This window comes from Chroicocephalus ridibundus, chromosome 20, assembly GCF_963924245.1.
Source record: "Chroicocephalus ridibundus chromosome 20, bChrRid1.1, whole genome shotgun sequence".
NCBI lineage: Eukaryota > Metazoa > Chordata > Aves > Charadriiformes > Laridae > Chroicocephalus > Chroicocephalus ridibundus.
Genome location: NC_086303.1, coordinates 117,012 through 144,473, shown reverse-complemented (window position 1 = coordinate 144,473; position 27,462 = coordinate 117,012).

The following is a 27,462-nucleotide window of genomic DNA, read 5'->3' as shown; positions in this document are numbered from 1 at the left end:
TTTGGTAGTTTTGAGCTTGGCCCTGGGGAGATGGAAGAAATGTAGTTTTGAGGATGAAGTCACCAGGAAACAGTGTAGCTCCAAGGTTTGTGAGGTGACGAAAGCGGTTCCAAGAGAGCATGTGAAAAAGCAACAGTTTTTGCTCCTGGCACCTTGGGTGTGGGAACAATCTCTGGACGTTTGCTATTTTTGAGGCTGGCCCTGGGGAGAGTGAAAAAATGTGGTTTTGAGGATGACGTCGCCAGGAAAGCCCGGACCCCCAAGGTTTATCAGCTGATGCAAGCGGTTCCCAGAGAGAGTGAGAACAAGCAAAGTTTTTCCCTCCTGGCGCCTTTGGTCTGGGAGCAATCTGCATATGTTTGCTATTTTTGATACAGGCCCTGGGGAGAGTGAAGAAAGGTGGGTTTTGAGGATGATGTCATCAGGAAAGCGTAGAGCCCCAAGGTCTGTGGGGCCAGGCAAGCGGTTCCCAGAGAGCTTTAGAACAAGCCACAGTTTTCCCTCCTGGCTCCTTGGGTGTGGGAGCAATCTCTGGACATTTGTGATTTTTGAGCCCGGCCCTGGGGAGAGTGAAGAAAGGTGGGTTTTAGGATGGCATCGCCAGGGAAGCGCAAGTAATATCTGACTACCGCAGGCAAATAAACCTCAGAAATGCTACTGGATGCTATATTCAGGTATTTTTCCTGGTATTTGAGGAAGGAAGCCAAAAAACATTGAACTGCTACTGCCCCCCTGATAGTGCAATTGCAAAAGAAGAAACACTCCTGTAAACAGTAACTGTATTGAAAACAAGAGGTGTGCCAGTGCAGTAGGTGTTTGCTCTGGGGTGAGCTGCAGGGAGGGCAGGGTGGGGTGGGCCTAAGACCTCTCCCCACTGCTCTGGGCTCCATGGCCACTGTGGGCACCACTGCAACCTCCTGCCCCATCCCAGGGAGCCTCCATCTCCCCATCCTGGAGGGCTACAGCTCCATGTTGGGTGGCACCATCTACTCCACCACGCCAGGGGGTAAGACCCAGCACAGGGATGGGGTTTTCCCTTGAACGGAACAGTGGCTACAGGCACTCTATCCCTGTCTAATTTAGGCAGCTCCTTCCTGAGTGGGTCTCCTCCTGGGCTGTCCACCTTGCAGCTTGGTCCCTGGGGGGGACCCCCAGCCCACTTGCTGCCGTGTGGGGAAGGGAAAGGGTCTTGAGGCCGTGCAAGCTCTGCTGAGCCACCGCCAAGCATAGAGGTGCCATCGAGCCAGCAGCGGGGTGGCAAATATTGCCTTACATGGTATGTCCTGGGCCATGAACATGAAGGAGGGGTGCGGGTAGCATTGCCACATATGGCATGTCCTGTGCCCAGGAACACAAAGGAGAGGGTTTGCATCCTTTTGCCTAGTCTGTTTTTACCCCTGGGAGTCCTTCCAGTCTTTGTAGCTAACACTAGCCCCTCCTGGGGTGTAAGACCTTCCATTTGTCCTCTCTACAGCCTCCAAGTCCCTGACCAAAGGACATCTCCTTTGTCCCTCATCCATCTAATCTTTCAGTGAAGGTGAAGGTGGCATGTGGATGGCACCAGGCTGTGGCATCTCCAGCCTAATGACCCAGAACACTGATCCTTTTGGCATTTTCAGTATGTACAGACAATACAAACCAAAAATCAGCGGGACCACCTGTTTCCTCTCAAATGTTATTGTCTGACCAACATAATCCCTGCTTGGAGAGGCTGGATCCCCGCCCACCCTCCCTGAGGTCCCCCTTGGCTGGCACTGGGGAGTGCGCCAGGTCCGCCTGACTCCAGCAGCCGGTCACACACAGGTGGTACAGGCAGGGCAACAGGTTTCTTGTCCTGATGCAGGTGGCACTGGCAGGTCCAGGGCTGCTGGACTGGGACCTGCAGGAGTCCCAGCCTCATTCCTAGCTGCACCTTCTATTCCTCTTTCCCCCTTTTTACAGATGCTCCACTTCCACGTATTTCATGCTGCCCCGGGGAACGCCCTTCCCCTCCCTGCCCGGGTGGCGGGTCACACTGGGGCCCTTTGTGACCTCACCGTGTGACACCCCACTGCTCTGCATGCGGTCAGCGTGGCTGTGGGCCCCCACCCACAGTGTCCGGCAGGACAGCGACGGGACAGGGCAGGAGCACGGAGCCGGCGAGCAGCCCCTGAGCGCAGCCCCTGTCTTTCCCCGCTGCCCCCGGCAGCCCCACGGTGCCGAGGCGTTTCGCTGAAGCTTCATCCTTCCCCACCCCTTTCCTGCGTCCCGCAGGATGGCAGAGAGACCCCCCAGCCGCCCCAGGGTGGTCTGGGAGGAGGTGACGGTTCTCAAGCAAGCCAGCTCTTCATCGCAGCCCTGTGAGGTGACTGAGGTCCAGCCGCTGCAGATCGGTGAGTGGGGGGCCCTGTTGGTCTGGGCAGGGCTGGGGCCAGCGAGCGCACCCTGCTCGACGCCAGGATCACGTTTTCCTGGCGCGCTGGCGGTGGGCGTCCCATGGGTGGTGGGCATGATGCTGCCTAAGGGCCAGGGCTGCTCAGGGCTGGGAGCTGGCCCCAGCACAGCCTCTCCCAAGGCGGGAGAGAGCAGGGGGGGACCCAGCTCCTGATCAGAGGCACGGGCAGCGAGAGGCAGCTGGGCAGGCAGGAGGCAGCGATGCTGTGGGACGGGGACCTTTCCTCCCCATCTGCAAGCGAGTTCCTCAGCCCGGGGCACTGGCGGCTTTCCCTGCTGTGCCATGCTCCAACATGGCAGCCCGTCGCCCGGGCTTCCTCCTGCCCTGACACACACGGGAAGAACGTGCCAGGGGAGCGGGCATGGGGCTGGACGGAGGGCAGATCTCCTTCCTCTGCTCTCCTTCCAGCAGCCCCTCTCCACAGGCCTCCCTGCTCTCCTGCTTTCTTAGATGCCAGCTGGTTACCTGTGTACAGACATGAATGGCAAGCCGTGGACTTCATCCGGGCCTTTGTCAGCTGCCCAGAGGAGGTAACCGCGGCCCTTTCAACTGCAGCTCTGCCAGCATCTCCTGACAGGGGCTCTGCTGCCTGCTGCCAGGCTGCTGGAGGCGTGCTGGCTGGGCAGAGCTGCTTCTCCCAGCACCCCCAGTGCTCCGGTCCTGCTGGCCGTGTGGCCCCCCTCTCACACTCCATTTGTCTCTCTGTCCCCGCGGCTGCCAGTACGAGAGCCTGAAGTTGGTGTTTCTTCATAGTATCTGCATGATATGCAGAACAGCCAAGCGCCATAACTTGTCAGAGGGCCTAGATGTCTTCTGCCACACGTACGAGCTGGCAGAGAATATCAAGGTGAGAGCACATCGGGCGGCTCTGGAGAAGGGGGTGAGTCTCCCCGGCACCAGCACCCTGTGAGGACAGTGCTTGGGCAGGGCAAGAGTCTGGCAGCACTGGGAGCTGGCAGCTGCCACGTCCCATCCCAGTTGTCCTCTGCAGGTGCTGCTGGAAAAGGAGCCCAGGGACCAACTGCACACAGCAGTGTGGTGGAAAGCCATGCTTGCCATCACCGAATTGAGGTATCTGCCCATCCCTGCCCAGAGTCCGTGTCCACCTGCAGGAGGCCTTGAGGCGCTGCTCCCAGCACCAGTGTCCGACTGGCCTCTCTCTCTCTTTGCAGCTCAGTGGAGAGAGCACTGGAGGGCAAAGAGGAAAGCCTGCTAAAAGCCTGCTTCTCGAGTGTCTTCTCCCTTCCTCCACAATCAGAAAAGCAGTGCCTGGACGCTGAATGCTACTACAAAGTAAGTGCTGGGCGAGCTTCAGGAGCCTCCAGTCCCTCTGGGCTTCTCCCTGGCCACCGCGTGCTGAGTTATGACCAGAGGTCCAAGGCAGGGCAGGGTCTCGGCTTTGCTTGCCCATCCTCATCCCTTTGTCCCCTTCCCGTAGGCCTGGCCATGTCCAGTGCCACAGGCTGCTCTTCATGCAGCAGGTTTTTTGCCCTTGGGTCTCTCCCGGGCACCACGAGGCAGCACGGGAGTATTCCCTTGTCTCTGGGAGTTCAGAGCAGTCTCCTGGGGGTAAGAGGGACAGCAGAATCACTGGCACAACTCATTTGCCCTCCTTGCAGACCATGAATGACATGGACACCATGCTGGAGAAGTTGGTGCTCAGCTGTTCTGTCCCCAGAGTCATCGAAGTGCTGCAGAATACCTTCCAGGTCTGGCATGCACAAGGGCTCTTCCTCACCCTGGAGGGAAGGGGGTGTCCACTCTTGCATGGATGGTCCCCACCCCAGTGCCTTGCAGAGAGAGCATACTGCAGGGAGGGTGCTTACCTCCCTTGGGCAACCAGGGGCTGCCCGACAGGCTCTTCTGGAGCACAGGGGCTGCAGAGGGTGGCCTCTCCCTTCCTGCCTGGCCACAAGGCTGGCCCGGGGGATTTGTCCCACGCCTGCCCGACAGGCTCTTCTGGAGCACAGGGGCTGCAGAGGGTGGCCTCTCCCTTCCTGCCTGGCCACAAGGTTGGCCCGGGGGATTTGTCCCACGCCTGCGAGCCTGAGAGCTCCCCTAGCACAGGAACCCCACTACAGGCTTTCCTGGAGATCAGAGGAAGCCTTAATGGGCTGTGTGAGTCCAGCCCAGGAGATCAGCAGTGCTGCTTCTGCTGGAGCAGGTGTCTGCTGCCAGGTCACACCTGGCTTCTCTCTTCCCAGATGCTGCTGACCTTCACTGACTCTGAGAGAGCAGTTGTGAGGGTGAGGGCCCTGGAGAGGATTAGGATGTTGAGCAATTTTCTGTCCAAACATCTCGGCCTGGAGGTAAGGAGCCAGGCACCCTCCAGCCAGGCCATCTCCCCTCCCTGCACACCAGAGCCGCCTCCAGCTCTCCCCGCGCAGGGCTGCTCCCCAGACAGCTGCTTTGGGAGCTGCGCACGGCATGGCCCTGCAAAGCCCATTCTCACCACCTGCCTGCCCTCATCCCTTCTGCTCTTCTGCCTCCCTCACCCAGGCCTGGCGCTACTTTGGAATAGACATGCACGCCCTCATCTGCCGTGGAGAATTCCACATCCCAGTCCTGGGACAGCTGCTGGGACGTCTCCTGCTTTTCTATTCCTCCAAGGACGAGACAAGCACTCCAGCTTTTGATGCTCTTTTTACCCTCTTGACTTTCATGCGTGCCCAAAAATGTAAGAGAAACAACCCACAGCAGTGGGCTTCATCCCTCCACACACAGACATCTCCTGATTGATAGGTCGTCTTCTTTTCCTGACCTCCTTTGCCCCTCACAGCTGCTTCCCATAGCATCCCAGTTGTCATTTTGCTGCAGAAGCTGAGTGCTCCCCTCATGTCCAGGATCTGTCCTCTGCTACTCTTCCTCCCTCCTTTCAGCATCTTGAACGCCGCTCGCTGTTTTGCGGTCCCCACAGCCAAAGCTGCCATTGATCATCATGTCCCAAAGCCACGTCTTCCCTGTTAGTGCAGAGCAGATCCATCTGTGCATCACCCCGGCTGGTCTCTCCAGCGCCTGTAGAAAGAAGCTATTCCTGACGCCTTCCAGAAATCTCCTTGACCGCTTGTGTCCTGCCACCTTGCAAGCAGATCTCAGGGCAGTTTGGTAGGCTTGCTGGCAAAGCTGCTGTGTCTTACTGACTCTTCTGTATCTCCCCCGCTATTTAGGCATGTCAGCGCCAATGGATAAAGCACAAAAGCTCATTGTGGAACATGCGGATATCTCAATTAGCATCCACACTCCGCGAAAGGTAATGCCATGGTAATGAACTCCCCCCTTGCTGGGACTCTGGTCTGTGGCATCAAGAGACGACTTGAGTGAGCAAAGGGACCCAGAATCAGCGGGGCTGGTGTGGACTCCCTGTCCCCGGTGAGAGGGTTCCTGCTGTCCTCACGCAGGGACTATGTGAGGGCGGCACTCCCTTGTCCTAGCAGCAGCTCCAGCCCTCCTGGCCACCAGCGAGCCCTGGTTCTCTGCAGGGCCAGCACACTGTGCCTGTGAGCCCAAGCCTCCTCCCTCACCCTGAGGGCCTCTGCCCTGCAGGGACTGATCCCCTGCTGCCAGCTTTCCTGCAGGCACTGCCGACAGCACTGATGGACGTCTCTCCCCAGAGCTGCTCACACTGCCCAGCTAAGCAGGGGACTCGGTGTGACATGTCTTCACTCCCTTCTTTCTTTCCATAGCTGTTTGCAGAACTCCTCTCACCTTATGAGATGACAGACATCATCCTTGTGGCCATCGAGGCGTTGAGAGACTCCAGCATCTTTGACAAGGGGGCGGCAAAAAAGATTCTGGATGGGTTCATGACATACCCCAACTTCTGGGTGGCGGATGTAAGTGACCTGTGGCTGTATTTCCCTGCCCTTGAGCCCTGACAGGCCTTGTTCCTCCCTCCTTCCCTCCCAAACCCAGGTGTCTCGGGTGCCTGAAGCCACCTTAAGCCAGCAGAGAGGGATGGAAAGGGCAGCTGAGGAAATGGCTGCACTCCAGTGGCAGCACCATCCTCACCCGTGTCCCCTCCAGGTGCCAAAGATCATGAGCTGCATCCACGAAAACCTGGAATCCGTCAGCACAGAGTCAGCCCGGCAGAGTGTGGCGTCACTACTTGTTGTGCTGACCAGCCAGGACCCCACCAAAGTTGTCCTGAGCCTGCTGAAGTTCTTTCGAACAGGAGACAGGTACTGGCCCCAAATGCCACGAGTGCTTGTTCCCTGTGGGGAGAGGGACACGGAGACTCTCTGGCTGCCAGACCCAAGGAATACTGCAGGATGTCCCCAGGGAGCAGGGCCCTCCATCCCACCATGCTTCCCAGACCCAGCAGGTCACCAGGCCGGCAGCAGCCAGAGCTGGCCAAGCCAGAGCCCTGCTACAACACTCCTCCCAGCCCCAGGGGGAACGCCACCTCATCCCTCTCCTGCTGCTCAGGGCATCCCAACCAAGGGGCAGGGCCTGCATTATGGGGGCTGTCCCCAGCCATGCTGCTGTGGCCAACGCAGCCCCGCTGACAGAGTGCTCTGGCTTGCAGCAAAGGCATGGCGATGTGGGAGGTGATGCTTTCCATCCCCTACACTTTGGAGAAGATCTTAAAGGAGCTCCACAGCCAAGTCCAGGGCATGAAATCACACAGCCGGGTCGCCTCGGCCTCAGAGGACTCCTGCATCACTCACTCGGCTGTGAGTTACCTTGACCAAAGTGAAAAGGCCTTGGTGACCTTCAGCGAGCCCTGCAGGCTCTGCCGGTGTCTCACTGCTGTGTTTGTTTCAGCTGATGGCCTCCGTTGACTTTCAGTTAGAGGATTCTAGTGATGCCTACCAGCGCCATTCAAGCCTGGAGACAGTCTCCCTGATGCTCACATGCCTCATCCCGCTGTCGGAGAGACCTGACATGGTGAGCAGGGCGTTGTTAGGGGAGGCACGCTGGCTGCCGGGGGCTGGGGCAGTGGGTGAGGTGGTGGCTTGACTGTGGCTGGGAGATGGGCAGTGGGGTGACTCCTCCAAATGCCCTGCCCCTGCCATGGTGGGGCCTGGAGGCTGCCTGGGGGGCTTTCCAGGCACGAAGCGTTACCAAGCCATCTGCCCCTTTGGGCCTGGGGGAAAAGGGGGTGGCTGAGCAGGGGACAGGGAGTCTTTGGTTTCCTGCTCTCCCTGCCCTACCCCTGCTCTCCCGCATCCCCATCAGTGTCCCCAGGGCCACCACCTAGCAGGAGGCTGCTGCAGAGATTCCTGTGCCAGTACCTGCCAGGATGCCAGACAGGAGGCTGCTGCTCAGTCACCAGAGCATTTTTGCCAGGCTGGTTTTGACCATTTCACAAAAAAATAAATCTGTCTTTCATACAGGCAAGAAAAATGCTGGTCTTCTTGCCATACATCAGGCAATGGCTCGAGGATGGCCACACTGATACCAAGGCGAATGTCCTGGTCATCTTGAGAAACATGATGGGTCACCTGGAGAGGAAGGAGGCCAGCCCCATTGCTGTGCAGCTTGTGGAGAAGCTCCTGCCCCTCTTTGACACTGTAAGGCTGATGTGGGAGACTGAACCCTGCAGATGGGCACTCTGCAATGAGAGCTGCCCTTCAGCCCAGCCCTGTGGGCGGCACTCGGAGCAGGGTCTGCTCCCTTGGGCTCTGGTGGGATGGCTTCTGGGCTTTGCAGCCCAGCACGGCTTCTCCCTCCTGCAGAATCTGACCCCGGAGCATCTCCCCTCACATGTGCCATGCTCATGCCCTTGGGCTACTGCTCACAGTAAGCAGGGGGCGGCTCTCTCTCAAGTCCTCCTCTCCTTCTCCCTACCAGGAGTCCAGCCAGCTGCGAGAGCTCTCCATCAGCCTCTTCAGAGAGCTGGTGGAGACTGTGGTGGGGAAAGACAAGAGGAGGATGAAGGAGGAAGTGAAAAGGGGCCTGCTCCCACTCTTCTTTCACATGCAGGACAAGACAGAGAGCGTGTCCAAGGTACAGATTTCAAAGCTGGCCAGCTTCCCTGACACAGCAAAGGGCGTACAGAGCCCCTGGCCATGAGGGGCAAGAGTTGCTGGCAGTCAGACTGCGGGAGTGTCTGTCACCTTGGGGTCCCCCTGCCCGAGTCACCGAGGACAGGGCAGAGCTCCCCTCCTTCCCTGCACCGGTCCCACCACTGCCTCCCCCGTCCCCCAGTGCCTCTTGCTGCAAAAGTGGACAGGCTGCCGGGGTCCCCTCCCAGCTACGCTTCCTCCATTCAGCCATCCTCCAGCGTAGCCCTTAGGAAGGGTCCCTGCAGACCCATCACGAGCAGGGGCAGAGAAGCTGGCACGGACATTTCCCAGACCTGCCCTGCTCGGTCCAGCAGGGCTGGGCAGCAGCCTGTGGCCCAAGGCATGAATACGCGCATCCCTACAGGCTTCCCAGCTGTCCCTGCAGCTGTTGGAGGCAAAGGCTTGGAGGGTCAGTCCCTGTTCCCCCGGGTCGTGCCCAAGAGACCCCCAGATGTTTAGGCCAGGTCATGTCCCAGCTCCCCATGGGCAGGATCCCTCCAGGAATGAAGCCAAGAGGAGGGGACCACTGGGTCTCCGTCTCCAGACTGTGGTGCCATCTCCTGGCTTTTGCCGCTCTGCAGGCCTCCAGCGAAGCCCTCCTTGCTGCAGCAGAGTTCCTCAAGTGGAAAAAACTCAAAGACCTGGTGGAGCCACAGCTGTCATGGAGGACTCTCAAGAGCTTGGTGAGGACAACCCCCAAGCCCCAGGGCCCAGGCTGGACGAGGGATGCCCCTGGGACTTGAGTGTGGGCTGTGCAGCTCTGCCTCACCTGTCCTGCTCCAGTCCGGAGCCCACGGCCTGGAGCTACATCCTCCTTCCCTGCCCTCAAGCATGGAGCCCCAGCGGGATCTTCTCCAGGCCCCTCTGCCCTTCCTGCACCCAGTGGGAGGGAGGGCTTTCGGCAACAGGGTTGCTGGGAGGAGGACGTGGGGAGGGCTGGGGAGGGCTGGTGACATGCCCATACCATTGTTCTCTCTCCAGCTGCTGAAGGACAGGAGGAAGGCTGAAGAATACTTGAAGCAGAGCCTGCCATACCTGATGAATGCTCAGGCCACCTTGCGAGAAGCAGCCGTCAGGTTCATCGGTGAGCCACAGCCCCTGGGGTCCCTCTTTTGGCAGCCTGGCCCCTGGCTGCCCCAAGGAGGGCCCATCTTGCAGGTGGGCTCGCTGGGAGCCTTGCCCAGTCCCACTGCCTTTGGCTACTGTCCTTCCCCGGGGTCAGCCCTGCTGAGGGGCAGGAGGGCGTGCAGCCAGGCTGGCAGCGCCAGGGGCCGTGCTGCCAGGAGCGTGCTGCGGAGCTGGAGGTCTGATGAAGCTCTGTGCCTAGGGCTTGCTGTGCAGTCCCTGAAGGACTGGAATGAGAAGAAGCTGCAGGATATTTGCAACAGTGAGTAGAGGCAGTGCTGTGCTGGCCTGGGCTGCTGGTGGGGCAGGGGACAGAGCCTGGGCAGGGTGATGCCATCCCTGTCCCTGCAGCAGGGAACTGCTTCAGGGGCAGAGGAACATGTCAGGGGCACATGGGGCATTCCCGAGCAGCAGCCTCCAGCTGGTCTGTTGGTCTCACCTGCTCCTCCTGGCCAGAGAAAGAGACAGACGGGGCTGGCATGGGAGGGTCTCTGCAGACAGGGGGTTTCACCACTGCTCTGTTTCTTTCTGTCACAGCCCTCAATCCCTTGGTAAAAGACCCTGAACCCTCAGTCCGGTCCCTGGCAGCTCAGACCTTACTGATCTTGGGAACACCAAGGAAGCAGACAACATCAGGGTGGAGCCTGCGGTCTCTGTGCTGCTGGCCCTGCTGAGCCTCTGGAAAAGGGCCGTATTTGAATAATTCTTTGCTTTCAATAAAGCTGGAACAACAAGCCCTGTCCTGTAGTGTCCTTCCCATGGGGACCACCCTGAGTGTGCCGAGCAGACAGTGACACTCCTGGCCTCTGCTGCTGCCTGCAGGACAGCACCCCCGGACCCGGGCTGTCCCGGCAACTAAGCCCCAGCTGCCCCGCTAGATCACAAAGCCCGGAGGGGAGGAGGAGAGAAGCTTTAGCCCAACCTGCCCCTCCTGAGACATCTCGGGGCACAGAAAGGCACCTGTGCTCTGCAAAGCTGGCAAGCCGTCATTTCTCCTGGCATCAAAATCCTCTCTTGTTCCGGGGAGCCGTGCAGGTGCTGGCTGGGATGGAGTTCATTTTCTTCCTAGTAGCTTGTATGGGGCGATGTTTTGGATTCGTGCTGGAAACAGTGTTGATCACAGTGATGTCTTCGTTATTGCTGAGCAGTGCTCACGCAGCGTCAAGGCCCTTTCTGCTTCTCAGCCCACCCCGCCAGCGAGCAGGCTGGGGGTGCACAGGGCGCTGGCAGGGGACACAGCCGGGACAGCTGACCCCAGCTGACCAAAGGCACATTCCGTGCCATATGATGTTGTTCTCAGTGATAAACCTGGGGGCAGGTTGGTGGGGGGCCGCTGCTCGGGGACTGCCTGGGCGTCTGTCGGCTGGTAGAGAGCAAGTGCTTTCATTTGCATGACTTCTCTGTCTCAGGCTTTAGTTCTCTCTCTGTGTTATTTTCTTGTTCATCACAATTTATTGTTATTGTTCCCATCCTTTGGTTTCAATTATTAAACGGTTTTTACCTCGACCCACCAGCTGTCTCACTTTCACCCTTTCAATTCTACCCCTCATTCTGCTGTCATCAGGCTGTCATCAAACACAGGCTGTCATCAAATATACAGTGGATGCTTTCCCAAATTTTATAAACACGGGGTTTTTTTGCTTGATTGTACTAGCATCAATAATATGGACATATAAAATCTCATTCATTGTATTTTCCTTGCCAGAGGCAAGAAAAGTTGTTTGCAGAGCAATTGCCTGAGTCTCATATATGAAGTGTCTTTCATCTGGTTTTCTTTTCTGTATCCCAAGTTTGTCTTTGCAACTTGCTTTTCCTTCACTTGAATGTTTTGTTTAAAAACAAAGACACACGCATGCCTCCCAACCTCCAGCAAACTTGTGTACATATTTAACATGCTTTCCTTACGTGACCTGACATCTCATCTGTGTTTGGGATATGGCTGTGAACAAATTCCTGACTTTTACCAGCCTTCTGCTGTTGTTCTAGGCAGGATAGGTTCTCCTAAATTTCATTCAGTCTCCTGCATAGATTTTATCAAATGCTGCTCTATCACTAACTAGTTTTTCTTCACTACACACCCAATTGCTATTCCTGACCTTTCACAGTTTGGACAAGCAACAGGATCTGTCAATGTGACCTTGTTTGCAGTTCCTGATGCTGTCAGAGGGCTGATATCACTTTTGGAGCATTCCTGAGTGTTCCCAGCCCTGTGCTTAGAGACTGGTTGCTGTGGTCGTCATTGTCCGTAGCAGAAAATACTATTTTCTTTTCACCTGATGCTGTTGTGACTTAGTAATTTTCACATCGCTATCAGAAAGACACCTAGCTGTTGAATATCTCTTTTTCCCTCTTCATCTCTCTGGGGACAAGAATCTGTTTTTTCTGCTCCTCTTTCCTCATCCTTGATTTATTTCTTCTCTACTACACCAGTTTTCCACCTTCACTTACCTGCAGGAAGCTGTTCTTCTCTGCCTCAAGGGTTACAAGGAAAGAGGCAACATGAGACATTCAGATTGAATTCCTTCCTTCCATGTACTTCCTTCAAATGCTCATACATAGTCCCCAGCTAGTCAGACACTTAGAAAAGCGGTCAGGAAGTCCGAGGGAGTCCAAGGCTTTGGCCTGGGATTGCTCATTCAAGTTTCAGGTATCGCCTGCTTCTGCTTAACAGTGCTGCTAGCAGGCACTTGAAGTTGTCTAAGTGGCTGAGTGACGGCAGTGCAATGCTTGACAGAGGGAAATACCCAAGTATGGCTGGTTTGCTGTTCCTCTCCCCAAAGCCTTTAGATGCACAGGGAGCTGCTTCCCTGCAGTGCGGCTTGTGCAGGGATGGGAGAGGGCCAGTCTCCCTCCTGTCTTTTGTGTGGGTAGAAAAGCAGATCCTTAGGGATCTTTCAGGTCAAGGACAGGAGACAATAGCTTTATAGTTTGAATATATTCCTTCCGTGAGGAGTAACGAATGACCTTTGACCTAAATGAATTTGCATTTCCTACTCTAAAACAGTTATTCAAAATGGTGATGGAAAACTCTGGGAGCTTGGGGCAAAACTGCAGGCCAATAAACAGGACTGAGTAGTATGGTAATGTTGCAAGGAAAGGACTAGCGCGTTACAGCTGTGGATTTCACCCTCCTCTCTGCTCTTTCCTCCTTCTGCCTGCAGACTACTCAGTGCCAGTCAGGCTGAAATGACAATAAAAAGGATATGTTTACTTCAAACCTTGCTTAAAGCGATAAATGAGGAAGTGGCGGGAATCTGATCTGCCTGGCTTCAGTCCTTAGCATTTGTGCTAATTCATCAACTTTAGCTGTTCGGTCTGAAGGTGGGGACAGGAACCAGACAGCCCTCTCTTAGCTGGTGGGGAAGCCCTTGCTCAGGCACACCACATCTCCTGGTGTCAATCTACAGAAGTATCTACCTCCCCCTTCCCTGGAAGCAATGTAGACTTCAGACACCTCCTGAGGATGCCCTGGCTCTTCTGAGGATGAGATGTGGGGATCTGTATAATATTGTACATGTAGCTGTACATGTATATTATTGTATATTGTATATATACTATAATATTGTACAATAGCTCCCAGTTTACGATGTGGGGACCTGTATAATATTGTACATGTCCTGACGGGAGCTGGTCCATATGACGATGAGGCTACTCCTTGTCTCTGGTGTAGTGGTCCACTGGTCACAACACTTTTTTCCAACCTTGCCAACCCTGAAGTGAATTAAATCTATCTGCCACCCATCCTAGCTGGGTGCCCTGATCACCAGGACATGGTGAAGTGCTGCTCTGGTGTTTGTCTGCCTTGGACTGGTTTGCAAGGAGTTTTAGGCTGAAGACAAATGTCTCTCTCTCCATGTCAGACAGCTAATGGATTTATCACCTCCACAATTGTGCAGGGATTTTTAGATGGATCAGACTATCGTTTAGGATGTCAACAGAGGTAACTAAAATCCACCCTGTCATAAGCGTTATTCAGGTGTCCCGAATCCTTCCCCGTAAGCTTAAGATGGTGGCTACTACTGCTACTTTTGGCAGCAATTCACCTAGCATTTAATTTTGTCAGCTATATTTTGAGTTTGATGTAGTTGTTAGGTTGCTACTGCTTCCTCTGGATTGGTGAATTTTATTTATAGGCAACCTCAACAGCTTAACTGCAAAGACAAGGAATGAATCCTGTGCTTAAACAAAGAGCAAATAGTAACTAGTAACAGAATGCGTTCAGTCTTAAAGTCCTGGCCAAATGTTGTGCATAAGAACTGAGCTGTATCCTGTAGAATTAACCTTAATTTGAAACTTTACCAGCTTCATCATTAGCGGGGAAAGTTAAATGCAAATTCTTAAAGCTATTCTTGCCAGTGAAAAATGTGGTCATCCTGCCAGATGATAGATGATTATCAAATGATAAACTGCATAGTCTTCCCTCCTCCCACGTCCCTGCTGTGACCAGACCATTAACGATAACTACCTAATTCTACCAAAGGAGATTCAGTTGTCAGCAAACAATCCTGTGTATATGGTCAAGGCCAGAAATTTAAAAGACAAATGTAGGTCTAATTTTTCTAGTTATCTTTCTGTCTGTCCCACAAACCTCTAATTCCAGGCAGCAAAAGTTCGTGTGAATAGAAAACAAATAAAAACCTCAGCATTTGTCCTACCACAATACAAATCTAGAGACTAATCCTTTGGTGCTTGTTCTAGTCTACCACAATTGTTTTTCCTATCTATTGTGTTGTGGCAAGAGAGAACTACAAATGTTTAGAACTGAAGCCTGTTTTAATAAATCTGCAGGTAATAGCATATATCATTAAGTCCTCATTTAGTTTTACATTACAGAATTGGTTGGCTTGGAGCTACCTGGTCCTCTTCCATCTCCTTGCTCAGCACAGCTGAGTGTCCAGCCCTGGTTATTCTGCTGCTCCTTGTTTCCATGCTGCTCTGAGTACATGGAGGAGCTCCCCAATACGTGGTTTTTTTCCCATTTACGGTTGAATTTATCTGCATTTATATTGTGTCAGAGCTGCAAGCATGCTTTGCTAGTGATGCATTCAGAGCACTTGCATCACCCTGGTTGCTTCAGTGACAGCCACTACCTCTTGCTCTATTACTTGTTATCACTTGCTGAGTTCCTTCAGTAAACATAATAAAAGGCATTAGTCAGTCGACTTGCTAGGATCCTACACGCTGGAGCTTCGGCAGTGGTCCAGAGGGTAGTAAACTGCTTGTTTCCAAAGCGTCCTGCTGGCAGGACCCTGAGTAGTGTCACCAGGGACAGGGACAGTCTGTGAGAGAGACTTAGGACCGGCTGAGCCCCCCTGGGTCTGAACTCAGGACCAGGAGCTCCTGGCAGCAAGCCTGTCGCTGATGAGACCATATATGTAAGACTCCATATACATTTCTGTCCAGTTTATGGAGCTAAAACTGACTTTGTCAGGCTCCCGCATTGTTCTTCTGGGATGTGGTGTGAGTCATTGTACAGCACTAGGGTTTGTCTCCACAACATGTATCCAGGGACGTATTTAGAATTATAGAATCATAGAATGGCTAGAGCTGGAAGGGACCTTAAAGATATTTGACCATGAACTTCTTTGCTAAGATCTTAACTGAGACCTACTGATTTCCCTCTGACAAATAATATCTGAAATTAGAAACCAGAAATATTTCCAACAATAGTATCTCCTTACTGTTAGAAAACCTAAACGGCTGAGCTGTTCTTCCATGCTTAAAAACATTTATACGAATTGTCCCAACCACGCTTAATGGTTGAATTGCTAAGACAGGTGCCAGTTCAGCAGTTTGCTAAGTAAGACACAACCTGCATGTAACATGTGAATTTTTCATTTTGTTAGATTTCTGATTGCTTCCACATCTTTCTCTGAAGTTTCTGCACACATTTGCTCTGTGCCCACTAGGAACTCTTGGCTGGGTTGCTGCAGGAGCCTGTGACAGTCTGCAGAACCAAAATATGAAGACATTGCTTCCAATATGAGGTGTAATTTGTGGTAACTTATTTCTGGCTTAACTAGCAGGATCTGTGGTGCCAAGCTTCCTCTTTAATCATGTGAAAATTCAGACCTTGGGCTGAGTTCTAGATAATTTAAAGCAAATTAGTTAATTTTTAAAATAAATGTCTTCAAATGGAAGAAGCCTGTGGAACAAACCCGAGATAGGCTCTGTTTGTACTCTCTTCAGAAGAAATTGCCACCAGATGACAGTGTTCGATCAGATTTTAAAACTGTGACTTCAGTTTTTGTTGCCACTGAGAGCCTGTGTGGCTGCATTTTACTCCTCACTATGCTTCCATCATCTGTTAGCAGACATCTTAGTTAAGATTCTATTCAAATTTCCAGTACAACCCCCTTCCATCACACCTCAGTTTATTTTAAAGACAACTGTCAACATAAGAATATTTTAAAAGCAGACTTGAATAAAACTGATTGTCTTGAAGCTCCGCAGATGTGAAAAAAGAAGTCTTACTGGCCAGCTGAAAACTAACCCAAGTTTAAAAGGCTAGGACTCCATGGTAATTTGAATGTGTCCTGTATAAAATGATTCTCAAGTCTAGAGTCTTAATGCTATATTTCTAAGCCTGAGATCTATAACCTAGATCAGTTCATTAAATGTCTGTGATTTCATATTGCTGTTTCATCCAGAAATTCAACATAATAACTGTCCAAATAATTACAGCACTACAGACAGATACTATCGGAATCAATCTTGACCTCAGGCTGTCTTGAAGGTGACTGTCATAGGAAGAAAGAATGATGCCCCTGGATGCTTCTTGAAGTTTTTGAGAAATCCAGCAGAAGATACCCATGACTTGCAGATGCAAGTGCTGGTCCTGCCCTATAGAAGGAGAGATCTCAGTTTTCTGAATGGTATTAGCACAAATATTTAAACACACACTAGTATTACGTGAAATCATCGATCCACAAACAGGATATCTGTACCACGTTGGGACACAGTGCAGATGCTGTTGGTTTGTCTTGAGGCTGGAGATTAGACTGGAATTATTGTCTGTCACTCATGGGTTTGTGGTCAACGAAGTATCAAAGGTGGCCCATGAAAGCACTGCCATGAATGCTTCAGACACAGTCAGCCGTTACAGAGATGCAGATTTGAAAGCTGTGTTAAAATACTTGGATTAACTGCATTTGTAATTTTATTTGTAGGAATACAAACATGACTCTGTAAAATAGCTCATTAGTATTAATTATGCAATTATTTCTCCTGATGGATGTTAAACAATAACACGTTCCATTCAAATTAGCAATTGATTAAATCAATTAATCAAATTGATTTATATGCCCACCCCCAACCCTGAAGGTCAGTCAATTCCCTTAAAACATTAAGCAGTGTCTAAGACGACCTCTACAATTTTCTTCCATCTTTGTTTTTATTTGCCATTACAACAATTGATTGAGCAGGAAACAAGTATGAAGTAAAATGTTAACAGCAAGAATGAGTGGAAAGCCAAGATGTGAGGAATATAAGGTAATGCCCCCCGCCTCCCTCCCTGACGGCGTGCTGCCCGCTCCCTGCCCAGGCTCTGCAGGCAGGGCAGAGGCCATTGCCAGCATGGCGTGGGCGTGCTGGGGAACCTCTCCTGCCCGCCCATGGCCCACGGCACCACCGCTCACCCGAAAGTGGCAACGCAGGAGCCAGTGGGCCAGGCGAAGATGAGGGCGGTGCTGTCCTCACGGCTGCCAAGTCTTTTTTTGCAGTGGTTTGAAAGAGTTTACCTTGGATTAAAAGCAATGCAAAGGGTAACAAGGGACGATGTCCACTGCTGCCATGTGCCCAGCCCTGAGAGCTGAACCCCAGCTAGACCGCTCTGGCCAGCCCAGACAAAGCGTTCCTCCCAGACCTCCTGGTATTTTTTAGCCATCTCTTCTCAGAGAGTTTGTCTTCAGTGCATCAGGCTGGTTTACCCCTGGAGAGCTGCAACCGTCTGTAAGCACGCTTGTCATTAGAGAAATTGCTGTAGGTAAAATAAAGGGGAAGGATGCTTGGAGAAAAGTAGAGATGCCCTCACCACAGAGCTTACTTTCACTGTGGAAACGTCATCCGTTCCCTCTAATGTTCCTGACTCATTTGCTGGACTGTATTAGTTTTCGTTCAGGTGGCTGTTAAAGATGGGATTCTGAGACGTAAATGTATGCATGAATGCTGTTCCAACCACTTTTCCTTGACACTGTGAACTGATATTGCAGGCACCATGAGATGGTTTGTACTCTAAGGGGTAGAGAGCTCCGTTAATAAAAATACACTTAATGCACAGCCTTCATGTTAGCCTTTTTCGGCTCATTCGTGATTGTCTTTAGGCCATTTGAGAGTCTGAAAAAGATTCCAAGATATCCATTGCCTTTTCAGCTGATGCAGGAACCTTCTATAAATCAGGTCTCTAAGAAGGAAGAACGACGCCACGGTAATTATTTCGTTCTAGAGCTACCCAGCCATACCAAGCCTGTCTCTGCAAATTTCAGCAGACATCGGCTGAAAGGTCAGTGCTGAAGGGACATAAAGCGTTAAGGCCAATAATCTACCCCTTCAGAAAGGAAAGGTGAGCAGCACTGATGGTGCTAAAGGATCGGGCTACAATTTACGACTCCGAATTTTCAGCTGTTTCGTGATGGGCTTACTGTTGGTTTTCTGTGTGTTATTTAAGATTGGTGGTCAGAAAAATAAGAGCACGTGTGGCCTCTGGAGAGCAAAAATCACAGCAATTACACGACCGGGCCGCGGCGGGAGCAGAGGCTGCAGCCCCCAAAACAAGATGGCTGCCGGGAGCCCTGTGCCGGGACTACAGCTCCCAGCGTGCCCCGGGGCGCCCCTTCCCACCCTCTGACCCCCGCAGGAACCAGGGCTGCCTCCCCAGAGCTGCCCTGGCCCAGGCCCAGGGCCAGGCCCCGGAGCCCCGGTGGAGCCAGGAGGAGGAGGGCGGAGAGGGCTTGCCTGCTCCCCAGAGCTGTCCTGACCCATGTCTGCAGCTCATGTGTGGTGTCCACGTCACACAGATGATTTGGGGGTGGCAGCTCTCTCTTGTGGCACCCTGGGAATGGGGGCCAAGCAAACCCCATCCCTCCCTTTGGGACTTCATCCCCGAGAAGACTCCGTGCAGACGTACCGTGTGCTGGAGAGCATCCTGCAGGGAGGTGGCAGCCATTTGCAGAGCAACGCTGAGACCCGCCTGTCAGCAGAGGCACCTGGTGGCTGCAGAGCAGGCCAGGTGAGCTGGTTCTCTTGGAGGCCACCACAGCAGCCTTCCTCTGTCCCTGGTTTTGGTGAGATGTGGAGCAGTGCAGAGATTTTCCCAGTGCCCCTGTGAGAGGTCTTGCTCCCAGGACGCACCTGGGACAGCGTCAAATACCTTGCCCGAGTCCAGTCAGATGATGTCAGCTGCTTATCCACCGACACTGTAACCCCGTTGTAGAAGGCCACCAGATTTGTCAGGCACCATATGCCCTTAGTGAAGCCATGTTGGCTGTGAGCGATCACCTCCCTATTTTCCGTGTGCCTTAGCAGAGTTGCCAGGAAGATCTGCTCCGTGATCTTGCTGGGCACCAAGGTGAGACTGACCAGCCTGTCTGTGGAGCAAAACCGATTGCCTTTAGGCATAGGAACGAATGTATGGAAGGTTCCAGGCGTAAGACTCCGCTTTTCATCTGTATGGCCCTAAGAGCTCTGTCGGCATTTCCATTCCCCAGCCCCTGGAGAGCGTGTGAGCTTGTCAATAGGTTTGCTCTCCAGGCATAGCCAGGGAACTCCTTTAGACTAGTGACAAACCCGTCGTGGTGGAAGGGTGGTATCCTTCCTTTCCTCAGTGAAAATTGGAAACACAGATGCCCATCCCTGTACCGATGAGAATTCACTGGGACAGATTCCCAGGAGGGTGTTTCTGGCAGAGGATGGGCGTTTAGTGCATATCCAACAGTGGGGCTTGTTTTCCTCGGCTTGTTTTCATTTAAACGGAAAGCCCTGAGCAGCTGAGAAGTCTGGTTGTCGATGCTCCAAGAAATAGACACAGATGGCGGGCTCTCTTCTGTGTTCGGTCACTCTTGAGCACTAGCAGCATTAGGTGAATGGTTTTTAGGTGACGGCTCTGAAAGCCATGGCGCAGAGCGTTCATGCTTTAGCCAAGGGTTTTGTTGCAGGGCAGGCTGCTCTGACTTCAGGATCTGGTTTGTGCAGGTGAGACTTCGCTGTGGTTTGTTTTCTCCAGAGATCTCTTGGTTTTGTAGCCTAACGGAAGCGAACGCAGCTTAAGCTAGATCAGGAGAGAACCTCGTCGTGCGTTAGCAGGCTCTCCTTTAGCGACTTTTGAGACCAATTTGCTGTTGGCATTCAAACTTTTTTACAAAAACGAAGAATATTTTGCTGCTTGTGTTTGATTATCAACCTGAAGATTTCTTGAAAAGTCCTGTTAGTATGTTGAGACGATAACAGCGCGCTGTTCCATATAGAATTTTGCATTTCTATCTGCAAAAGCATTCTCTGGAGTGCTATGTAATTACAAATTAATCTCCATTCTTACAAACTGGCTGATTTTTTTTCTGTGTTTATGTTGTTACAGAATACACAGATGACAATGCCCTGATTGCTAAGAACTCGTCGGTACTTGTTAGAAGAATCCCTGTTGGAGGAGTTCAAGCTGCCGGCAAAACGTCTGCTGTGTGAGTGTCCATAAAGCATTGAATTCTTTGTTAGGGGTTTCAACGTGTGAACTTTTTAAATGGATATTAGTTTACGGAGGCATTCCGATTGTATCTCTCTTGTGAAAGCTGCAGTAAATGTTTGTCATCGTGGGGTAGATGTTACTGTGTCTGTCCCGAAGTAGGCTGACGTTTTTAGGCCTGCTGGGAGATGGGGTTCCAACTCCATCATAGGTAACTTTTAAGAGGAGTCCATCCCTGTCAAGCAGAGCAGCTTTCAGGAGGTACATGGCCCAGCTCCTGAGAGCACTGCCCTCCAAAGCCACTGCCTGCTCTGCTTTCCTAGCACCACCACTGCCACTGCAATAGGGTTGCCTGAGGGCAAAGGCTGTAAGTTTTCCACAAATTCCTAACTTCATCCCCTCTCAATTACTGTGAGTAGTCACATGCTGGGGAATGATGCTCGCATTCCCACAAATCTGCTTAACTGTGCCTCACTGGGTTTTGGTTTTCCTTCATCATCATGGTCCCAAATAGCACCATCGCATTTTTCAGGCTCCCAGTCTGCAGCAGCCCAGACACGTTGTCTTTGCTGACTGCTGCCAGAGCATCCCAGGTGGCAATCCAAGCTCCAAGCCACAGGATCGTGGTACCATCCCATCTCATTCTGGCCGTCTTCCCACCCAGGTCCAATATTCTCATCTTCTTTTGGTCCCTTCCTTTTCCACCACCATGCCATACTGCTCACACGGTGTTTACGTTCTCTCCCAAGCACACAGGCAGTGGGGACCCATCACTCTTGGCAGTCCTGGCTTACTAGCAGATCCTCAGGGTACACTTAACACTGGCAGATACATAAAGACAAAGCACATGCACAAACAAATAAACCCCCAATTTCTAAAACAAGAACCAAAGCCTCTTTCCAGAAATGCACAGCTAAGCTAATTATTCCAATTATAAACTATGATAAATTAAGGTTTTCCTGCCTTCTCCTCCAACTACTGTCATAGGGAAAACAATTTGATGCAGGGAATTTAATTTAAAATGAACTTGCTGATTGGCTGGCGTTGATATATGACCTTTACTTTAGTTATTTATGTAAAAGAGAAAAAGAAATCAATAGAATCTCTAACTACTACCTCTCAGCTGACTATTTATGTTAAAATCACAGCTTCCCTCATTTCTTCATGTGGCACGCTCTCACTGCATCCCAGCTAATAGGTGGCAATCCATTAATTCTTTCCACAGTGGTTTAAACGTGGATTGATCCGACTGCTGGACTACTGTGCATCGAGGAGTATCCTGGTTAACTCTGAGCTGTGCTCTACTGTGCTGTGCTGCAGTCAGCATGTCTTTCAGGCTGTGCTGGGCTGCACAAACCCCTTGGCTGCAGGACAACCTCAGCAGCTCATTGTAACAGAGGCAGCTCCCACTCAGTGCTGGTTATCGTGCCGTGGCCTTCCCTTTATCTAAAAATGCAGCAAGAAGTTCTCATGCAAACGTATTTTAGGAAAACAGTTGTTTTATTGCAAGTAAATTGCAGAATAGCTTGAATGACCAAACAGGAGGAGCTGCCCTGCATGAATGAGATCTGCACAGCGCTGTGGGAAAATCCATCCAGGATCCCTCTGATGCTGCACTGCATCGGACACAGGGTATCCAATATCAGAAGGGATGCTTATAGTTGCACATTTTTCGCTGTAAAATTCTGTTAGTAATTTATTGTGTAAGACTTCATATGCAAGCAAAATAACTTCTTCTGGCAAGAGTTACAACCTAAACATGGGTTATCATAGAATCATAGAACCATAGAATCTGTTGGGTTGGAAGGGACCTTGAAAGGCCATCTAGTCCAACCGCCCTGCAGCAGCAGGGACATCTTCAACTAGATCAGGTTGCTCAGAGCCTCATCCAGCCTGGCCTTGAATGTCTCCAGGGATGGGGCCTCCACCCCCTCTCTGGGCAGCCCCTTCCAGCTCTGCCACCCTCACAGGAAAGATGTTCCTCCTCATGTTTAGGTAGAACTTCCCATGGTCAAGGTTGGGCCCGTTACCCCTTGTCCTGTCCCTGGGCACCAATGAAAAGAGCCTGGCCCCATCCTCCTGACACCCACCCTTTAAGTATTTATAAGCATTGACAAGATCCCCCCTCAGTCGTCTTTTTTCCAGACTGAAGAGACCCAAATCCCTCAGCCTTTCTTCATAAAAGAGATGTTCCAATCCCCTCAGCATCTTGGTAGCCCTTTGCTGTCCCCTCTCCAGCAGTTCCTTGTCCTCCATGATCCAGGGAGCCCAGAACTGGACACAGTACTCCAGGTGCGGCCTCACCAGGGCAGAGCAGAGGGGGAGGATGACCTCCCTCCAGCTGCTGGCCACACTCTTCTTGATGCACCCCAGGATGCCATTGGCCTTCTTGGCCACAAGGGCACACTGCTGGCTCATGGGCACCCTGTTGTCCCCCAGGACTCCCAGGTCTCTCTCCACCGAGCTGCTCTCCAGCAGATCACCCCCAACCTGTCCTGGTGCAGGGGGTTATTCCTCCCCAAGTGCAGCACCCTACACTTGCCCTTACTGAATTTCATAAGGTTTCTCTCTGCCCAACTCTCCAGCCTCTCCAGGTCTCTCTGGATGGCGGCACAGCCTTCTGCTGTGTCAGCCACCCCCCCCAGCTTTGTGTCATCAGCAAACTTGCTGAGAGTGCACTCCGTCCCCTCATCCAGGTAGACCACATCCACTGCCTTCCCCTCATCTATCCATCCAGTCATTCCATCATAGAAGGCTATCAGATTAGTCAGACATGATTTCCCCTTGGTGAATCCATGTTGAGTACTTCTGATAGCTTTCTTTTCCTTCACATGCCTTGAGTTGACGCCCAGAATGAGCTGTTCCATCATCTTTCCAGGGATGGAGGTGAGGCTGACCAGCCTATAGTTCCCCAGGTCTTCCTTCTTGCCCTTTTTGAAGACTGGAGTGACATTGGCTTTCCTCCAGTCCTCAGGCACCTCGCCTGTTCTCCAGGACCTTTCAAAGATGATGGAGAGCAGCCCAGCAATGACTCCCGCCGGCTCCCTCAGCACTCTTGGGTGCATCCTGTCATTATTGATACTCCTCTTTGTCCTGGTTTGAGTGAAACAGGGCTAATTCATCTTCTAATGCTTGGGAAAACTGCACTTTTAGAAGACTCTGGTATCTGAATTTGTGAAAATACTTCCTTCATAGCCAGCCACGGTATGTGGGTTTCAAGGTCTCAGTGTTTTTGAGCCTTGCCAGGTGCAGGGATGAGAATGAGCGAGACCCAGGCATTTGACCCAAGCTGCCAAGAGAATTATTTCATACCACGAATGTCATACTTAATAAAAATTACGGAGTTTGCAGCAAAGTGGTTTCTCTCCCATGATGGCTGCCATCCAGAAAACTCTTGCTCCGATGACGGACCCCTGAGACCTTTCCTTCCTCCCAAAGTGGCAGCGCTTGAAACATACAGAGATTTCTCCTGCACCAAAGATGCCAGAAGGGACAACTGTTGCTTATTCTCTCTGTCTCTGGGAAGTGCTTCCATTGCCCCACAACCTTGGGGCTCTGCTCTTTCCTGGTGACGTAATCCTCAAAACCACCTTCTTTCACTCTCCCCAAGGCTGGGCTCAAGATTATCAAACATCAGACCATTGCTCCCACACTGAAGGTGTTGCTTGTTCTCAGCACCTCTGGGAACTGCTTTCATCGCCACAAAAACATTGGGCCTTCACCATTCTCTGCGGAAGTAACCCTCAAAAACACATTTTTTCATTCTCCCCAGGGCCGGGCTCAAAACCAGGAAACATAGGGACATTAATTCAACACCGCAGGTGCCAGGAGGGAAAACTGTTGCTTGTTCTCACTGTCTTAGGAACCTCTTTCATCGCCCCACAAACCTTTGAGATACATGCTATCCTGCTCACTTCATCCTCAAAAACCAAAGTTTTCAACTCTCCCCAAGGCCGGCCCCCAAAAAATTTTACATATTTGCATTTCACAATTTTACATTTACAATATTTTACATATGGTTCACATACCAAAGGTGCCAGGAGGGAAACCTGTTGCTTGCTCTAGCTGTCTCTGGGAAGCACTTTCATTACTCCACAAACCTTGGGGCTCCGCTCTTTCCTGGCAACATAAGCCTGCAGGAGCCGAGGCCTGGGGAGAGTGAAGAAATGTGGTTCTGAGGATGACGTCACCAGGAAAAAGCGTAGCCCCAAGTTTTGTGGGGTGATGAAAGTGCCTCTCAAAGACAGTGAGAACAAGCAAAAAGTTACCTTCCTGGCACCTTTGGTGTGGGAACAATGGCCGGATGTTTGCTATTTTTCAGCCTGGCCGTGGGGAGAGTGAAGAAAGGGGATTTTGATGATGACATCGCAAGAAGTCACAAGGTTTATCAGGCGATGAAAGTGGTTCTCAGAGAGAGTGAGAACAAGCAACATTTTTTCCTTCCTGGCATTTTCAGTGTGGGAGCAATCTCCGGATGTTTGCTATTTTTGAGACCAGCCCCAGGGAGAGTAAAGTAAGGTGGGTTTGAGTCTTACATTAGAAGGAAAGCGCTAAGCCTCAAGGTTTGTAGGGCGAGGAAAGCAGTTGCCCGAGAGAGTGAGAACAAGCAACATTTTTCCCTCCTGGCACCTTCGGTGGGGGACCAATGGCCGGATATTTGCTCTTTTTGCACCCGGCCCTGGGGAGAGTGAAAAAAGGTAGTTTTGAGGATGATGTCGCCAGGAAAGCTTGGAGCCCCAAGGCTTGGGAGATGATGAAAGTTGTTCCAGAGAGAGTGAGAACAAGCAACAGTTTTCCCTCCTGGCACCTTGCATGCGGGAGCAATGTGCATCCGTTTGCTATTTCTGAAACCAGCACTGGGGAGAGTGAAAAAAGGTTGTTTTTGAGGATGACATGACTAAGAAAGCTGAGAGCCCCAAGGCTTGTGGGGCGAGGAAAGCGGTTCCCAGACAGAGTGAGAATAAGCAGCAGTTTTCCCTCCTGGCACCTTCAGTGTGGGAGCAATCTCCAGACATTTTGCTTTTTTTGCGCCTGGCCCTGGGGATAGTGAAAAGAAATCGTTTTAAGGATGATGTCGCTATGAAAGTGCAGCACTCCAAGGTTTTTGTGGCCATGAAAGCAGTTCCCTGAGAGAGTGAGACCAAGCAAAGGTTGTCCCTCCTGGCACCTTTGGTCAGTGAGCAATTTGCGGACGTTTGCTATTTTTGAGCCCAGCCCTGGGAAGAATGAAAAAAAAGTGGTTTTGAGGATGAAGTCACCAGGAAAGCAGGAAGCCTTTAGGTTTGTGGGCTGATGAAAGCAGTTCCCAGAGAACGTTAAACCAAGCAAAATTTTTCCCTCCTGGCACATTTGCTGTGGCAGCGATGGCCAGACGTTTGCTCTTTTTGAGCCCAGCCCTGGGGAAAGTGAAGAAAGGCGGGTTTGTCTTACATTTGTTGTGTGAAAAGGGGCAAAGTGGTTTTGGCAGAAAATAAACCCCCTTGTGTTCTAACACTCCTCACCGAGGTGGGAGGCCAGGTGTGGCTGGGTTTAAATTCTGAGTGATGCCCAATTCAGCACTATCAGTCCAATCACGTTTAATATGTATTAAACTGTTACGATTTGGGTACACTAATAGTGGGCTGCACCTTCAGTCTAGTCATGCTCATGAACCAGCACGGCCACGCTCGAGTCTTTGGTCGCGTTCAGTGAGAAACCGAAACGACTAGCTACTTAAAAAAGTGCAGTTTACTTAAACAACAGATATACAGGTTCTTAGGATTGCCGGTGATAAATACACTGTCTGCAAAGCACGTGGAAATGAAAGTATTGTTACATGTACAAAACATGCGACAAACGACAAAACAGCCTGGCTCTAAATGTAGAAAAGAGAGTCTCTAGAGAAATTTCTAAGTTTCCCGAGAAAGCACTCGGTATAATCCAAGTCTTACCCAAAGGCGTCCCTATGCGGGGGAAGAAAGGCTCAGCCTGTCGGCTGATCCCAGAAGTCAGTGATGGAATTCTTTGCGATGGTGTCTTCCCTGGGTATCCCCCCTCTCTCGGGCTATTTTTATACTATTTGTTATCTTCAAGGTGGAGTTTGAGTGACTTTAGTCATACATACTTTTATCATGATTGGTGTAAATTTCTCTCGCTTCACAATTAAAGGTATAGTTTACGAGAAATTCAGGGCGCAGACTCAAGAAGGAGTGGTCGCACCTTGGAGGCGGGTAGCCTTCGGGATGGAGGTGTGTTTTGGTATTATAATGACATTATAATGAGCAAAGTTCGCACAAAGGACAGCATTTCATCAAAATTTGACAAAATGTTGGCTCCGAGTATTGAGCGGGCAGCTAATTGGCAGCTTATCTGTATCATGGTATCATCCCGTTCCCGTATCCGCTATACATCATAAGGTAAAGCCGCGGAATAATTGCATCCCATCCCGTACCTCATGTAGCTTATCAGGGAACCACAGGTGTTGTGTCCTTCATGCCAGCTGCGGCTGTTTTCTACCTCAGAAGCCTCTTGATTTTATACTTTTCCTTAATGTGTGAACAATGCTGCACTTTTGTATTTTTAGCCAATTTAGTATTTATTCCACAACGTTACAAGGAAAGCACTAAGCCTCAAAGTTTGTAGGGTTTGAAAGCGGTTCCCAGAGAGAGTGAGAACAAGCAACAATTTTTTCCTCCTGGCAACTTGAGTTGAGCAGTCTCCGTACATTTGGTAGTTTTGAGCTTGGCCCTGGGGAGATGGAAGAAATGTAGTTTTGAGGATGAAGTCACCAGGAAACAGTGTAGCTCCAAGGTTTGTGAGGTGACGAAAGCGGTTCCAAGAGAGCATGTGAAAAAGCAACAGTTTTTGCTCCTGGCACCTTGGGTGTGGGAACAATCTCTGGACGTTTGCTATTTTTGAGGCTGGCCCTGGGGAGAGTGAAAAAATGTGGTTTTGAGGATGACGTCGCCAGGAAAGCCCGGACCCCCAAGGTTTATCAGCTGATGCAAGCGGTTCCCAGAGAGAGTGAGAACAAGCAAAGTTTTTCCCTCCTGGCGCCTTTGGACTGGGAGCAATCTGCATATGTTTGCTATTTTTGATACAGGCCCTGGGGAGAGTGAAGAAAGGTGGGTTTTGAGGATGATGTCATCAGGAAAGCATAGAGCCCCAAGGTCTGTGGGGCCAGGCAAGCGGTTCCCAGAGAGCTTTAGAACAAGCCACAGTTTTCCCTCCTGGCTCCTTGGGTG